This window comes from Drosophila montana, unplaced genomic scaffold (genome assembly GCF_035044405.1).
Source record: "Drosophila montana isolate Dmon_TW-CO22-7 unplaced genomic scaffold, ASM3504440v1 contig_402_1, whole genome shotgun sequence".
In the NCBI taxonomy this organism is placed as follows: domain Eukaryota; kingdom Metazoa; phylum Arthropoda; class Insecta; order Diptera; family Drosophilidae; genus Drosophila; species Drosophila montana.
In genome coordinates this window covers 3282460-3301125 of record NW_026998739.1, presented here as the reverse complement: position 1 = coordinate 3301125, position 18666 = coordinate 3282460, and the positions used below count along the sequence as shown (strand labels likewise).

General features: G+C 41.1%; 1 protein-coding gene across 1 annotated transcript in view; it reads left to right on the top strand.

Moving 5' to 3' along the window:
* mre11 (double strand break repair nuclease mre11) overlaps nt 1-18666 on the top strand; it is a 74434-nt gene that overhangs the window by 24795 nt on the left and 30973 nt on the right. Inside the window, exon 6 of the transcript XR_010437953.1 lies at nt 16609-16708. The gene's annotated coding sequence lies outside the window, so the exon portion shown is untranslated. The remainder of the gene's footprint in view (nt 1-16608; nt 16709-18666) is intronic.

The window sequence follows — 18666 nt, the reverse complement described above, 5'->3', positions numbered from 1 at the left end:
GAATTCAATATTGCATTTTCACGCTAAAATGCTTCCAAAAACAGATTTTTCATTTACACTTTCTGAATGGTAAAATCCGGATTACGTATCCCACGGGCAAAGCATTGATTCTGCTTTTGCGCAATACAAAAAGGCTACGTGGAAAATGCCACTTCCCCACAGTCGACTCGCTGTAGCCCGCGCCTGTCATTTGGTCAAAGGATCCGCCGCACCGCCCAACTATAGTCAATGGGCTCAGACTACGGGTATGACTTAAAACCCGGCTGTCCCTGTGCCGGCCTCTGTCTCTATCACTATCGCTGTCTCTGTCAGTTGCAAATACATTTCTGAAAAAGCTTCTCGTATTTTGTATGCCCTTTGTGAGGTAAAGGATTCGCATTTGCACTTTTTCATTGGTACCAAATTAATCAATGTGTCAGAAATTTAAGGTGAATAAATTTGATGTAACTTAATGCAGTCCCAAGTTGTAGCGTAGTCGTATCACATTTTTCTAAGATCTAAAGAATATTTACACTCAAATTCAAATCGCAATGAGTATAAAATTTTTACTTAACCATAATTTAAAATTATCATTTAAAAAATAACAATATTTCTACAAAATGTCTTGATATATCGTTTTTAGCACATACCTAATCGCTACTAGTTAGATATTTTACTCTCTCACATTGCCAGCAACACGATACTCAAACCCTAAGCTTGATCTTACTTTTCAGAACTCGTGTGTTGATATGGTGACAGCTTGTTAAATTTATTTATTGCCATCGAAACTATGGGCTTTGATACCTTCAATGACGTATGATCTACATTTTGATGTGTTGCCTTTTTTCGGTTTATTTGTCGATTTAATTTCTGCGCCGGGCATTTTGTCAGATACTCGGATACGGCATGACTTTTTAATGTACTCGACTCTGTTTTTGATTCGCTTTTGTCATTTTAATGTGCATTGAATTTTAATTTATCCCTCAGCCAGCCAGCAATAGCAACAGCCACGAAATCAAAACACTTTCAAAAATCACTATCCCGATATAAATGTTCGGGTATTATAGCACACCAAATTTTTTGTCAAAATTTTAAAGCGGCTTTGCCTCCGCCTATAAATTTATGCCAATTCTGTGATACAAAGCCACGGCCCTCGTTTTATTGTTTTTTTTTTTTGCTTTTGGGTTTCATGCGGAAAAAATGATCTGATTTATATTTGACACAATGAGTTGGCTGACTGCGTGTTAAAATATACATACATTTGTATCTTTTACATACATATCAGTATCTTTTACCTACACATAGCTCAGAGCACTTTGACAGTCGCCTGCTTCGATACATAAAACATAAGCTGGGCCAAGGTGGGATTGACGAGGGGGCTTGGACCCGATACGATATATGGCGGCCATTATGATGCGCAATAATGCGAAATGTGAAATGAAACGCTAACAAAAGACTTCGGGTACGTTTGTAGGGGCCCAATTATATCGCAATGAGTGCTCGTAAAGTATTGGGGTGTTGACAAATTATGGCAACGCCTTTGAACGGATCACGTCTTGCACGTTAATTAGTTGCTGCCTGTTATAATGGTGTATTTCGGGTATTCGAATATTCGTGTATTCAAACTGTGCAATATATGCCCCTTGGAAAAGATCCGTTCCGGAATTCTGCTCAAAAATAAAAGACTGGGGAAAATTTTTAATATTGTGCGACTTTACTTGCGTATCTTATTTATTACCTAAAAGACCTCATTACAATTCAAATGATTACACAATTCGGACGACTATCTCGAGCTTGTTACTTGTTCACAACTTAGCTCTAATTTATAATATAGATGTTTTATAAAGGCAGTCTCATCGCCCCAGAATAATAGAAATCCACTCAAAAAACAAATGCACTTTCTTTCCTGTTCCTTTTTTTTAAGTACAAGCTTCTGAATAACTTATCATTGATTTATGAAATCCTTGAGTACAAGTCTCTTCAATATTTGCGCTCATGAATTGCATTTACATTCATAATGTTCATTCTTGAGCTGCTTGTAAAACTTTACGTGCAACAAGCAAGGAATTTCGGACGGCCCATAGCGCAACCAAACCGAGAGAAACTTGTAAGTGCAATGAAGCAATGGAGCGATGCAGATATGGAAATATTTGCGGGAATAACTCAAGTAGATTAGCTGAATGATGGGAGTTGAGAGCAAAGCGGCCGACAAATAAAATGGCACACAAATTAAGTAGAGAAAATATAATTGATAAACACGAATGAGTTCTAATTCTGGCGCTTTATCAGTCGTCGCATTTCCATTAATTAGGCGCTTGATTTATGAATGCGCTGATTTCGATAGTCTGGCTAAAATATGCAGTTGGACCGAACTTAACTGGCCAGCTTGCGCCATGCAGTTGCCTTAAGGTTTAATGCCACCAGCGTGAAACAGCTAGAAGTCATTTGTCGCCCGGAGTTGGTGGCGTAGGCTGGTCAAGTACTGGCTGGATTCAAATTGGCAATACCAAAAAGGTTACTTGCAGATCGAAGCACCTGTTTGTTCCTAGCTGTATTGAGCCATAAATCAGACGGTTGCCATACCAAGAACTTAAACGGCTTAAATGCCGGTAGCAATAGCTGCGCCAAACACCTTCACCACGTGTTTCTGCCGAGCGAAACAAGCGCGCGAATTGTAAAAGCCTGCGATAAACATCTACTGGCCATGCGCCTGGGCCTGGCTGTGATCCTTGGCTAAACTTACGCCCGCAGCTTCAAGCGGAAGTTGTAGTTGCATTTACGGCTGCGCCTGCGTCCATGCATTAAAAGGACATCGCGAGGGCAGCTCGAGCTAAATACGCCGAAGGCTCATATTAATTAAGTGCATGTTTGCGCATTTCTCATGCTTGCTTTCGACCTTATCCCTTTGTATTAATTGGCGCGTCCGCAAGGGATCGCCTCGCCAGGACAATGACAACTCGATAAGCACACATCAACGCACATTGCGCGTTTCTACTGATCGCCAGTGCGATCCCTCGTCATCATGCACCTGTTCCGCATTTCCTCGTGGGTGAGTTCGACGACACCGAAGCCGCACCGCACCATACTGCCTCGTATATCATTTTCAGGGCTATGCCTCCTGGTTTTGGCCTGCTGTTTTAGCCGTGTTACTTCGGCATATTTTAAATGCATACACATATCTCTAAGGCATTGTTATAGTGTCAACTGTTATCAGAGTTATATGGTTTGTTTGTCATTTAACACCTTTTAAGTTGGGCACATTAATTAGAAACGCAACCCTCCCAACAATCCCGAGCTACTAGACTCCCATTACGAAATGAAACTCCAGCTGTGAAGGTAACCCCTTACGCTAATACCCATGCCCATGTCCCCAATAAGATAATAGCAAATGCTAACGCCATTATATATGTAGATATAGGTGTATATTGGGACACAAGGGAAAAGGGTAAAAGTCATCAAGCTGGTATTTTTTGAAAATATTTTTGATTACCTTTTGTCATTGCCCTCGACTGTACTTATTAAATGTCAGAAAAACATCTGACATTCGCCTTACTATTTTTTGTTCAAATTAGTTATAATTGTCCATTAATAACTAAGTATGTTCTACTTTTTTGTTTAGCAAAAACGCATATACAAATTCGAATTGGAATTAATTAACAGGGAACTTTAAAAGTAAAATGCAATCAGATACAAGACACGAAGCCAAGACTTTAAGGAACAACTCGTTCTGGTTTATCCTATCGGCTCCATCGATTTTGAGTATGTCGAGTATTCTTTGCCAATAAAACGAATTTTAAAACAAAAACTATATTCCAACTGCCGAAGAACATATACTCTAGCAGAAAGTATTGTGCTTTTTTAAGGATTACTTATAAGCCCTTTATGTACAAGAGTTGTCACTTAGCCCATGTACCTAAAGAAGCAAAGAGCATGGAAACAAAACTTTTTGAATACCCACGAAATATTTATTAGCCGAAAACGAAATTTTAATGAACTAAAAAGATTCAATAAAATAAAATCGATATAAAAATAAAATGCAAGGAGAAGAAATAAAATAATGAAGAGGCAATGTGACGAAACCAGCCCAGCACACAAAATTATCAAAACAAAGTTCGTGCTCAGGTATCGCCCTGCCGCCGCCTGCACCCCCCCCTGCGATCAGTCCCTCGAGCCGTGCATGCAAATTGTGAATGCCAAGGAAACAGTCGAAAGGCACAGACAGTGGTGGTCATAAGAGCCATAGTACGCACATGCGTTGCCGGTTGCCGGCTGCCGGCTGCGAGTTGTGTCCCAGTTGTGTTGTGTTTGTTGGGTGCAGATCCCAATGGCGATCCAGTTTCTTGAGCAGTCGTTCGCTTGTGATTTTCTTATTTATTGATTTTCTACAACAAATTTCGCATGTTTGCATCCAATTTAAATAAAATTCGACAATTCTAAATCACCTCATTTTGACGTGGGGCTACTGTATCGGCTGTTAGTCAGGTTTACCAGTTCACTGGCTTGCGTGCTATTCTGGCACTGACACTGGAGCTGGCTGCGTTTTGGTTTCTGTTAGCGGAAATGCAAAACAAGGCCAAAGCGGCAGATTTATTGACATCTTCGTTGGTTGCTCTCGTACTCGTCTTTTTAGCTTCTGATGCTACTGCAGTGAATGATACCACGTTGCCGCTGCTTTGCATATGAAATGCCAAGAACAACTGCCCGAATGGCTGAACGATACCACTAAATATCCATGTGAATGTATCAGAGCGCATCTGAGTTATCGAAACGCTCGAAATCGAACGACATTTCTGACTGAGTGTCTGCGTGTAGAAGATAGATCACACGGAACTTGCTCCAGTCATGGTTCTCGTCGTGACTCACTCTTCTCACATCTCACCTTTCAGTTTCTAAATCACATCGTAATCGCCAATCGTCAATCTAACTAGAAATTATGAATCCCAAATGAAGTGCTCAGCCAAAAACCGGCGATTATGGCGTGCGAATTCAACCTGTTGTGTTCCACTCTTCGTGGGAATTAGTTTATTCAAATCCGTTCAAACATTTGTTATGCATAACTCTTTTGTTCGCGGTTTCGATTCGCGGCGATTCGCTTTTGTTTCTATTAATTGAAAATAGTTATTTATATGTTAAAATCAATATGAATTTTACCGAAGCTGAATTTTAAGTTGTCTTATTTCTGCAATAATGCTTCCCATGTCATTTTAAAAATAATGTATCGACTTTAATTAACCGAATGTCAGTTAGCCCATATTTATTGAAATGGCTTTTGCAGCTGCTGTGAGAATTTGAAATTGCAAATTCTAAATCGGTGCCAATTTGAAAATATCAGATTAGATTAATTTTACTGTTTTAGAGTCCCCGATGGGCATGCAAAATATAATGTCAATAAATATCTACATTTGATTCATTTGGTGAATTACAACAAATATGTATATTATAGATTTTGCTGGATTTATATGTATACATTTATGTTGTCGGTAAAAAGCTGAATTGTGTTGGGTGTAAAAATTAAATAATTGAAGCTGGCAGTTGCTGACCACCGTTAGTCATTCCCTTAAGTAAGTTCAGTAATTAAAATTGTTTTTAATGCGTATTACGGATTATGACATCCCATTGGGTTTGCATACATCTCGTACATAAATACACATGTGTTTACGTGCCACTCGCCCCTTTCTTGTATGGTTGGCAACCGTTTTTATTACAGCATATTATGCGGTTGTCATTTTGTATTAAAATTGTTAATTGGTTTTGTTTTTAATCTGTCAATCAATTAAAAATACAACTGCGATTTAATTAATTAAATCAACAAAGACCGCAATAATCCAATACCAGCAACAATAAATGGATATTCCCATTCCCTTCCCATTTGCATGTCCATTCCACTCCCAATTCCAATTCATCTTCATTCTTTTGCGAATAATAACAATAATAAATAATTTAATGACGTCAATGGCTCGCAGTCTGGCCCAAATGTGATGTGAATGAAGGGGCGTGGCCGGCATTTAAGTGGCTACGGCCAGCCATGGTACCGCGAGCACCACCTAACGGAGCACCATCCGCTATTGGATAGGGTACGCTGCGTGGCTGAGGGGATGGGCGGGAAAGGGGGACAACGCCATTTGAAATTCGAAATTCGTATGCAAATTTCCATACATTTATTTTCCACACTTTGGGCAAACAGCGCCGCGAGCTAAAAATGATAAAGCGACTTCATTTTTTTTATTTCGTGGCTCGTTTCGTGCCTTGCACATTTTGTACCCCCTCCAGAGCCCCCTGCTCGCACACTAGCTTTTCTACTCCCACACACTCACGCACACAGAGAGTGAGAGACAGAGACACCGACACCTCAGCACTGACTGGCTATGCACCATGGGTTCAGCCCCTGGCCTCCATCTCGGTCCGCCCGTCCTGTTCCAACGTAATTATGCAAATTAACTCTTTTCGGGGCCTTTGAACGGGCTGCTCAGCGGGATGCCTACCCTCCAGACTGCCTTTACCCCCATTTCAGGCAACTTGATCGCAATGAAAATAGAGTTTAATGTATGTGTGTACCCATTTCGAGTCTTATGTAGTATAATTTTACTTATGTAAGATGTCAGTTAAAGTTTAGTTCAAATGTCTGAGTGGCTATGCAATTTGTTGTTGAGCCATTAAACTAAATTTATTTGCAGCTCTTTGTTCGTGTGCACTCAATATGACATACATATCCCACATTACCTTCCAACTTTGCTGAACGCATGTGTGTAAGATTAAGGCATTGGTTCTAACTCACTTTGTTAGTTAGATTATGAAGGCAATTGTTTTAAAAAAAAACTTTAATGAAATCCTCTTCTAAATTGACTCTTTCATTTAGAGGTTTCATGCCTAGTCCAGTTTAGCTTAGACAGATCTTGGACTTTTAATTTCAATTACATAACAGGATCGGCGACAGATGCTGTTCCCGTCTGGCAATCGCTGTGGTTGGCAGCTCTGATTGAATTCAAACTGAATAAGTCCAGTAAAAGGCACCGACGGTGCTGGCAATAAGCGAAATCGGACCGTTTCGAGTCTGAAACAAGGCCTAAATAAATTCATCATTATAAATCATGAGCTGCAACTGTTTAATTAATCACCGCTGGGGCATTGCGAACGCTTGGTCAACAAAAACTGAGCAATTGCAACTGCAAGTGCTCAGCTGGAGATTTGCGAAAAAGATGATATTTATGGCAACTTTGACAGCGGCGACATCAATGTCGGATAGACTCATTGCCAGTGCCCCACAGTCGTGTCTCCGATTGAGTGCCGCACGCGCAGTGGCCACCAGCGGTTCAGCTTTTGTTGCAGCTACAGCTGCCGCCGTTTACAGCCGGACAATGTTGATGACGACGCGGGCGATAGTTTTTAATCGTGGCAATAATCATAACTGTGATTTGTATGACTTTGTTGATGTGGTTACGGCCTGGTCCCACCAATGGAGCCGCCGTATTGCCCATATTGGCGACCAGAGGTGAATTATTAAAGCGTTTTGCAATTTATGCGACGCTTTTGCGTTCGGCTGCCGTTTGAAGCCGTCATAAACTGCCAGTTGCCGCTGCCGCTCCCAATTTCCCTTCCCTCTGCCCTCTGTCCCACCCGAAGTGAGTGACATGATCGTGTTTGTGATTTGTGCGGTGCAGCATTGGTGCGCGCCTAGTTGGTGGCTTACCAAATGCGGAGATTGACTTTTTTTTGTACATCTTAGTTGGGCTCTTTTGGAATTCGTAATTCATCTGGCCCCACAAGTTGTGGCGCTACCGCGTCTATGGCTGCATTTACATGGCCCTATAAATATTTATGAGAGAAAATAGAAGAGTTTATTACTACTAGAACAGCCATACAGAAGACTCCGATACACCTCCATTGCTTTATGAATGGATTTACTTTAAAGGGCTTCTTATATGGAGATATGAAAATCATGTGCTCTAATAGTTATTTAGATGTTGTCCCAGATGCTTTATAACATTTATTATTTCCATATTAAAAGATCTCCGCTGGATACCACTTCTCATGCAAGGTGCCTTACCAGCAAAGAATCATTCAGTTCAGTTAGTTGTATACCCATTTCCCATTAGTGGGGACAAATGCTGGGGACACCAACTCACGGCAAAACTCAGCTTCGTATGCAAAACGTTAAAGGAGTACAAAACGATTGGGCCCCACTGTTTGGCTGGTCTGCAGTTCTTTTGTTGTGCTGGGCTTTAGTTAGAGCTAAAATACATTTGTTTATGCTAAAGTCGCCCAATTAGTAAGATTGTTATTTCTTGTAAAGCTCACAGATGCTTCGTCGTTGATACCGCTGGAGCTGGGAGCCAACAGAGCGAATTCAATGGATTCTGGCTGTGGGCAACAGTCTGCCCATTTGTTTGTATTTATGCATTCGAAACAATATCAATTGTAATGAATTTTGAATATCGTTAAGCGTGAGGCAGCAGACTGCTCCGCAACTCTCGATCCTCGATCCTTAAGGGCAGCAGTGGAAAATGTCGCAAAATGGAATGTTCTGCTGTAGATGATGAGCGATATGAGCATAGTTCCCAGGCTCTGTTCGGTTCAACAGTTGTCCAGCAGTTGTTGAAGTTCCTGCAATGTTACTGCCCCAGTCGGCCAAAGCTCGGCGATCTTTTCTGCAAACGGTGCAGCAGAAAGCTAAACTCCGTAAGCCTCAACAGCTTATAACTACAAATAACAAATAATTATTTGGCCAACAACTGAGGGCACCCTCGAGACAGCGACTTGAGTCGAAATATTTTTTGGCATTTCTGTAATTCAAACAAATGTTGCACTTCCTTTTGAGAAATGCACATGCCCACCCCCTCGGCGCCCAGGCTTGTTGCCCCTAGCATGATGATGATGATCGTGTCGTTGTCTTGCTCTTGCCATCCGTTTCATCCAAATGGCCAATCATCCGGCCGCTCGCCGTCCCGTCGCCAATTTTCCAACACGATCGTTTTATGTGTCATCGTTTGATTTGCCATTATCATCGCGGTCTGGCGAACAATTCGTGTCCATGTGCCGGTCATGTCAGCCTTCCCCTCACTCAATTTCGCTGCCCAGCCATTTTTACTGCACGGAGCAGTTACAGCAACATGAAAATTACAATGGTTCACAGCGCGCGAATATCAGTAATAACCGACTTGTACACAGTACAGGGTCGCCGTAGTTGCAGTTGCAGTTGATGTCGTGGGTTGGGGCCGACTTTGGCGATTCGGAAACCAATTGGATTTGCAAATTACTAGAGGCACGAAGTTTTGATCCGATGCTTTACAAATTTTCCCTATTTAAAAGTGTCCAAACAGCATTTTGTATGAAGTCTATTTTGATTTTAGTTGTTAGCCTTTACTATAAACCCTTTTTATATGCGAATCAACTTTATGTTAAGTTTGGGGTATGGCATTAGCAAAAATATTATCGTGGAATTCAACTGAATGCTCAAGAAGCTGCCAGTCTGAAAAATATGCATGTCAAAAGAAAGAGGCCAATTTTCTGTTCATACTATTAAGCCAATCCGAACCAAAGGACGAACAGCTTTAGCGACCAGACAGGGCGTGTGACTGGGAAGACTACGGCGAAGGCGAAATGACCAATAACTAAAGACTGCAACAAAAATTTTTAATATAGACAAAACTTGACATTTAAATTATGGGAACAGAAAATCACACTCCTCGGTTTGCTACGTCTTGACTGGGATCACAAACAAGACGAACCGGGAAATTATTTTAGGGAAGAGCCACCTGCAATTTAAGATTTTGCGACTTTGGCTTCGTTAGTAGTGAGCTTGTAGCCAGGAGACGAGATCTGGATCTTCATATTTGACAGCCAGTTGGAGGGAATTTCAGTAACTTCTGCTCTGCTGAACGGTTTGTCGAATCCCTGGCAGTGTGCCTGTTTATCGTTTAATTTTCAATGTGTCCGTTTCTCTTTTGCTTGCGGTCGTTTTATTTTGGTAGAAAAACAACAGAGTAGTTGGGCAGCCCCTCGAACGGCGGCAAAGTGCAATAAATATACTGTTCATAATATTTCTAATTGCTTTTCAAATAAACAAGGCAACAGCTTGAACAATAAACAATCAATTGCGGGCGCCATCCGTTGCCTATAAATACGTATAATTTCAAGGTGCTTTCCCATTTTTAAAAGCACATTAAGACGCTCTAGCAAAAATATTTACACCAATTAGGTGGCCTATCAAAATAATATTAAAGAGATTTATAAACCTGTGCCGCTCGAGTGAATTATGAAATAATCGCCAAAGCGAGCATGGCGACCGGGACTGGCTCTGGAGCTAAAACGGCGGGACCGCATGTGGCGCACAGCAAAGGTGGATGCTGGATGCAGAGGTTAAGTTAGAGGTGTAAACTCCCAGAAGCGCCGACTAGCGCTACCGGATGAGTTCTGATGCTGCAGCCACTGAATCCGGTTCTGTTGCTCCGGTAAGGGCACGGTTTCAGTACCGCCTGCTGTGATAATCACTCGCTTAAAGATGTTTTAATCAGTTATTACATTTGTTTGTTGAGACAACCTGTGGTGGCAGACTGTTGCTACCGGTTGGACAGTTGAAAAGTTAAGTAGCTCTGACATGGGTAGCCCCAATGCACAAATCGGTTGCTTTGAGTTTTCCTATAAGGTTAGGATGTTAAGATAAACGGTAGGTAGGTTCTTATTGAGCTTACAAGAAAGTTGGGCTAAACTGAAATATATATATTTTTGAGAGTTCTTAGCAACATCGCTTAAAAACAATTGGCATCGATTCGTTTGACTAGATGGCAATTATCGATCACTATGCGATAAGCACACAGAAAGCTTAAGGGATGCAAATTTCATCTCACTTAAAAATCAACAAACAATCAAATCCAAACAGGTCAGCAAATGCCACACAAAAATATATAGAATTGGTTGCGTATCCGGTTGATGCATTTACGTGGGTCGACGGTTGGCCGGGTTAGGGCTGCTCCAGGTTGTCCATTTGTTTGTTGCATGAATTATGAGCATATCCAAGCGACAAATTCCCAACGCCCGTTGCTCAGGCTTCGCTGTAGGCTGGATCCGCCAGCAGTGGATGGCCACTAAATGGCCATCAGCCAGAAATCGCGAAGCCAAGTCCGCGGGTCCAGAGCTGCCATATTTTTATTCCATTTTTGCACATGTTTGTCGCGCATGCAAAAGTGTCGAAATATTTATGTTCCTCTGAGAATTAGCAACAACAACAACGGCAACGACGAGTTCTCGCTGTCGTGCATTGAACATTGCTCAAAAAGGAGTCGCAGGGCGCGGGGCAATGTGTTTTATTGAATGAAATGGCGAACCTGGCGTTGATTCATAAATGTGGTAAAGCCCCAACGCGACTGGCAACAGCCGTATGCAAATGTGAGGCCGACCTACGCATGGACACATTGAATAAAGTTAAGACTTGTTGCAGGAAAGCGAGGTGCAAATGATCATCCAGAGTCCCACCCGCTGCCCGTGGAACGCTGAACGCTGAACGGTAACCAGCACAGCCTGCGCAAGTTGAACCTTGAAACTTGGCCCGGCTATCGGATTTCACATGGTAAATTTATGCTGCGCATGAGAATAACAAATCAATGATATGCGCGCTGCTTTTGCATCATAGAAAGATGACCAGAAAGCTGGATACTTATGTGGCTAATTTGAATATTTGCGTTAAGTTTTGCCATCTTCAGTTGGATGTTGGTTTCATTCATTAATTTGCATCATCCACACATGTTCTGCACACACTTCATCTAGGCATCTTGTTATTAGCAGTCTATAGATATTTGTTGCCACTGAATATAGCTGAATGAATATCATGACTCGATGCATAATATTCACTTCTGAATAACTCATTAATAAAAATACACTCATACACTCCAATCTGTAGATCATCTGATCATTCTGGGATGTGTTGTTTACGTTGCGTTTGAGAAGGAATGTGTTCCGTTGTGGACTTGCCTTTTGGTCTCGGCCAGTCAAATTTTGTGGCACATATTTTTATTGATTTTTGTGTGTTCATAATGAGCGCTGGCACGTTGTAGGGGCTTCGATGAGGGATACTGCTGGTGGCTGAGGCTGGTGTCTGTTGGTCTGGGCGCGTTTGACTAGTTGGGTAAGAAAAACAAAAGGAAGCCATAAATAAGCTCTATGAATCAAAGAGATATCTGATTTCTGCCCACTGATAAAATATTTATATTCTCATTTCTTGCGAGGCATAACTCTTGGCTGTTCTTGGTTCTGGTTCTAGAATCTCTCGTTTTAATAGGGTCGCATTTTTTTTCCTTCAATACACGATCGCTTGCTGTCTCTTCTGAGGCAGACATTTAGTCTCTGGGAAACGCACTAAACTCTAACTTGAATGGTCTTAGATGATATCATGTCATAAATATCTGAACGGTCCTATTAGATGGTTTTCGGTTATTTTCTTCGATGCATACTAATAATCTTCACATTTTGGAAACCCGTAGAAGTTTTGTGAAGCGATAGAAAAAATAACATGAATGTTGTTTATGTGGAAGTATGTTTTTTATTTGCTTTTGTTTTTGACAGTCTAAAATGGAATTTAGCTAAAAAAAAGTTCATGTTTAATATAGAAAATGATAAAGAACAAAGAAATTTAATGATTACCACTTTATTTCATTTCTGTCTATCTTCATTTATAATGCAACATTTTATTGTACTTTGTTTCGATATCTGATTTAAGAAATATTGCAAAAGTGTCTAGTGCTTTTCCAACAGTAAGCTTCACCCCTCAAAGCGGCTTCAGTTCCAATTAATAGCGAAAATGCCGGGCAGCTCGGAAAACATAAGCTGTAATCCATTTCTACACATAAATCCAATTAGGATTTGCTCAAATGCTTGGCACTTGGATGCCAATGCCTGGACCAGACAAGATAACTTACCATCCTGGCCCTCCCCCGTATCTGTAGAACTGCAAGACATGTGCACAAATCAAAGCACATTCGCAAAATGTCCGGCACGTAAAACAAAAGTAAAAGTAAATCACTCAGCGCAATTTTCGCGAATAACAAAAATGATTTTACCAAGTGCCCAACCAGCTCCTGCCGCAAATACTCCTGGGAGGCATTACCGTATGTGTATGTTAGATACCATTTGGCAGTCGATAGTCGATATGGCACATGGTGATAATATCTACTGCCTGCTGCTCTGTGACTTGGCCTCTAATGAACTCAATCAAAAATCGATTTGTACAGCAAGAAAGACTGCGCAATGGTACTCATCAGGAATGGGGGAACACTGAACATCAAATGGAATTTATGAGATAAATTGCCAAACAGATTTGCCTGCTTATGGCGGCCAATTGACCAAGCTTCCGAGCAGCCGTTTGAAAGAGAATTATTAATAGTGCGTGTATACAGAACAGGATGTGTTTGTCATAAGTTTAAAGCTTTAGTGCTGGTCCCGGGACGCCCGCTGCAACGATCCTGGGGCATACCAACCACGGCCTGTCTGACCTAACACAAAAAGAACTTGTCAACTGTCAAATGCTGATGCGGAGCCATTAAGAAAGAGAAACCCATACGAGGAACGGGGTACCGGTAACTGGGACCCAAAAAATATTGTCATCATAAAGCGCTGCAAAGAAGCCGTTAAATATTATTAAGGAGACCATTTAAATTCATTAATGAGCCATACTCTTTTGGCCCATCAAACAGCAATGACAACAACAACAATGGCCTTAAATTTACATATGGAAGATGTTTCAGTGCTTACCTGAGAGCCGCTTTACGAGCGCTACACTGGACCCCTGGACCCATGTCCCAAAGACAGCGTCACGAAAATGAACAACGACTAAGATCAGCTGGATCCGCTGTGTGCAGGTCCCACCTGGATTCATCCTCGTTAAAACAAATGAGAGAGACTCGAAATATATATATAAAAAAAAAGGCGATGAACGAGATGCGAAATTAAATTAAGCAAATAAAAGCCCACGTTGACAATTTTCATATCTCTGGCCCCGCCGAATATTGGTGAATATTGCTTAAAAACGTCAATAATTCATTTGTTATGCCTGCACATTGAATGTCGCCGACACGAGATATCTTCCAAGCTGACACTTCAACACAGAATCGAACAGGTCGAGTTTCAGTTTCAGGTCTCCAGGCCCCTCTACAGCCACTTGCCAGCCGGGCAATGTCGCGTGTTGAATTTGGAGCGCGGATTTGTGCGCGGCGCTTATGCAAATTAAGATGATTCGTCCAGAAAGCAAAGTGTACAAAATGCAAGAGCATGCATTTTCAAGGTAGTTTTGGTTTGCTTTCAGATGAATTTTCCCCGTTGACTTTGAACCCCTCTACCCGTTGGCTTATTGGTACTATTTAATTTATTATAAAAGCAGCTTAATTAAGCCTTACGTGTCGCGAAAACTATTGAAATCATTTTTCATTTTTTTAGTTTTCGCTTGGCCGTTTCGAAAACAATTTTATATCGCCGTCACATAGGCGACAAATTCATCATTAATTTTCACATTATGTAAACACGGGCAGACATCTGGGAAGCAAGAGAGTAAACATTTTGAATACAACGCGTTGAAAGGCAACTGACATTTTGATTTCCGTAATAAAATAATTAATGATCTTTCACGGACATCGGAGCTGCAATCGGATTTGGATCAGTGTCGCTGGAACCGAGGGGAGGCGTCTAATGATGACATTCAAATGTCTGAGCCTGGCACTGAGCAACTCCTGGGACTGTTACCTTGGCAAGCATTTACACATGTGCGAGTAATTAAGTATCCGCTAGTCGTTGCCGGTCGCTGCTGCCTGGGGAAGGGTTTGACTACACCCTGGAGACGGTTCATTTATCACGAATTAGTAGAGTTATGGTGGCGTGATTATTGTGACATCATTTTTATAAATGAACCCCACATACAGATAGGCCACGCAAATAACGGCTGGCAATGTCTTGATCTCTCGAACACAGTGACCGACAGTGGGCGCGCGTAGGCCCAGAAAGCGGGCTATTCTGTGCATTGCAAAATTTTATTTTTTGCGACACTTTTTCAATAAAATATTCAAAATTCATATTACGGCCATGGCTGTGTTTAGAATAAATTAAGGCTGGCACTCAAGGCCCCGAAGTCCGACGGCGACGTGAAAAACTCAGACAGAATGCGTATGCGAATGCGTCGCCAATGACATTTATGGGACAAATGCTCCACTCCTTAAGTATGTGTATGAATGGCCAACAAATCGAGTTCCCAATGAAGAACGCAGCGCATAGCTGGCTTCTGAATTTTGGCGCCATCAATTTGGAGGCAAAACTCTGCGGAATGCGCACAAACAACAAAAAACAGACTGAAAGTCAGTTGCTTTCCACATCAGGCGGACGTAAGTAGAGGCGCCAGCAAAACCATTTTCAAGACCAACAAAAAAAGGCGCCCCAAAAAGAGTCGACAAGAGTCATCAATGGAATTCTGTGTCCGAATTAAAAATGCGAAATTTCAAATATGATTTTCGTTGAGCATGGAAAAGAAATGAGTTTAAATTGGAAAAGGTAATTTCAGCTTGACAACATGCCAAAATGTTTGAGGCACTCAAAATAAAAGTACCTTACCTTATATGTAGGTTGAAACAAAAAAAAAAAAATCTATATTTTTGAATGGTTGACAATTATTAAGTCTAGCGAACGTCGAATATTGTCTGTTAGCTCCACCCACTCGACGTGGCATATTGAGGGCTATCAAATCTCCAAACTGAACAAGTCCACAGCAAACGCACACAAGCACAGCTCTCAAGCAGGCGAGTCTATCGGAACTCAAGCATCAACGATTTGTAGAAAAAACAAATTAAGCGGCGGTCCAGGCAAAAACTTCGTCGATACACCGGATCGGCGTCAGACTGGAATGGAAATTGAAATCGTATCGCATGCGACGACAAAATGCTTATGTGGGCTGCTGCTTCAGTAGTAGTTGTTGTTGTTGTTGTTTTTACTGAGGGACTGGCACTGGGACTGGGACGGGAGCTTTTAGAGCGTTTACTTCTAGTCTTTGATTGTAGATAAGTCCACGGTCGGCGATCGTTCGTTATTTGTACATATGTGTGTACCACGTATGCATGTCTGTGTATAGAAACGCATTTGCATTTTGCATTTGTTTAATAATTTGCTTTATTATATTTTGTTATTACATTGACATGCTTTATTCGTGTTTTTGTTCGCGTTCACGTTGCATATTTGTGCATATTTTATATTCATAACTTGTCGCTATTCATCGAATACCCGCTCCGAGTTTCGTTTTTATCGAGCGGCAATCGATGCAGTTTGCCAATAAATTGGCAAACCATGTGCATGTGAGAACGCCTTGAAACTATCCACATAGCCCCCGCCGGCACTATAGCCGTGCAGTATTATGGCTCCGACAACGCGAGTTATGACAATCCGTATGGGTATGTATGTATTTTTCCATCGAATCTGTTGTCTATCGTTGACATTTCAAATGCATATTTGCCAAGCGCGTTCTAATAATAATAAATACAATATTCAGCTATTCATAAGACGTAAGGGCGCATTGTTTTTGAAATAATAAGATTTAGATGCATTCAAATATCTAAATCATCTTTTAAATTTATTAAAATCTTAAGTGATTCACATTTTTTTTTACAGATGGAAAGATTGCTTTTTGCAAAATGCTTTAAAAGCTTATTACACCGGCAAATTAATTAGTTACGCATATGTCCAGCAGGAAATGCATATTCATATACAGGTGAGTTATTCCTATTATTAACAGTAAGTGGAACAAATACAATATTAACATGTAAAAGCTTTTAAAAGTTTTTGCGTTTCGCTAGTCAGAACATAAACCATAAATATACCCCTTACTGGACGTGCCACCTAATTAGTTCCAAATCAGCAAATGACCATAATCGAAATAAATTGCATTCACTGAGCTCTCGAAAGCCCTAGGCTGGAGTTAATAGCTCACTGTCCTTGTCCTGGGCAGCTGTTCCAAGCCCGTAAAAAGAACCAAACATATTTTAAAATCGGTTAAGTGCCTGCTGGGCAGTTTTAGTGGTCGTCAATGTTTCTGCCGTTGATGTGAATCGGGTTAGCCACCTTGCCAGCAATTAGCTCCACTTTTTGGAGACTACCGACAATATTTGCGCCTTCTCCTTGGCAGAGTCTACTCTTGTCCCTTCCTTCGACTTGGTACCCGCTACGTCTATGTGGTGCGGATCTTTGTTCCAAGGTGTGATGATTATGCGATTTAGATAGCAGTTATATGCAGTAAAAACTTGCCAAACCTTTATACTTTTTCATCGTTACATTGAATATTGGAAAAACTACTATTGAATATTGTAGAAGTTGCAATGTATTAGTTACGGCATGGGGCTAAGTGTTGTCTGTGTCGAGCTATTTTACAGCCCTGTGGTCAACGCCTTTATTCTTTCACATTACGTATATGTTTAATATACGAGTCAGAGCTGGACATTTATATACCTTGAAAAATTGCAGGTTACCAAGGCAGCCCTCATTTGAGTCGAATCGTAAACGGAAATGGTTCGCTGTCAGAGTTTAAATTTCTTTTTAAGAAACACTGCATGCACTGTCGAATTGAAAGTGTTTGTCTCAATGGGATCAGTCGTAATCACGAGGCCACTTCGAGTGCTCTCAAGTTTTTTCACACGATATTTGCTTAAAGATATGAGCTTGGGTTGACTGCAGCGTGAGCTAAGCAAATGGCGATTAATTAAAATTTCGTCAAAATTTGATAGGAGATTAGAAACGCCTTTTTATGGCCGATACGTGTGCGCGAATTCGAGTAGCTAATCGGGCCGGTTGCCACCGTTCCCACATGGACAGACCCAGACCCGGTCACAGCGAACTTGTCGCACATTTCGTTTATGAACATTTTTACATATTTTGATACCGCTGCCCGCACGAAATTGGGCTAATTCGAACGTGCGTCTGGCATTTGTATACTAATGTATATGTGTGTGTGTGAGTATGTGCGTGTGTGTGGGGCAAAGTCAGAATTAGAATTATGGCAGGGAACGGGGTACGGCAAAGGGGACGGGGCATATGGCGGCTTCATTGCTGGCCGTAATTGTTATGCAAAACGCGCCTTCGTTGATTATTGCCAACTAAAATGAAATAAAAAACAAAATTAAAATATGTATGTATGTGTCTGCCCATATATATATGCATGCATATAATAAAAACCTAAATGCCGCCTCGATACGTCGCAACTTAGTCAAGCTCTGAAACAAATGGCTTTCAAAACACTCACGCACGAACCACCGCTACCCTTCTCTAAACAGTAACACACACATCTACCTACACATACATATGCAATTGGTAAGCCACGTGTGGCCCCAGTACCGATGCCAACTACAATCCGTCATACGACTATTAACTTGCGTGCATGCTTATGTAAATTTCCCACAGTTTTGCAAAATTTCTTTCAACACCGACAAGTTAATAAAACAAAAACAGAATTAAAATGCATTTTTTATATACTATGTAATTAATTCAGGCCTTTTAAGTTGTACAAGTCTACAAAATTATCTTATGAGGAATAGAAATTATCTTATGTGACTTAAGGGAAAACGATTTCGTTTGTTAGTTTTAAACAAAAAATTGTATATTTTAATTGATCACAAAATATTCCAATGAAAGACAAACCTTGTCGAAAATCGAAATGTCGAATTGTCAACTCGGTGC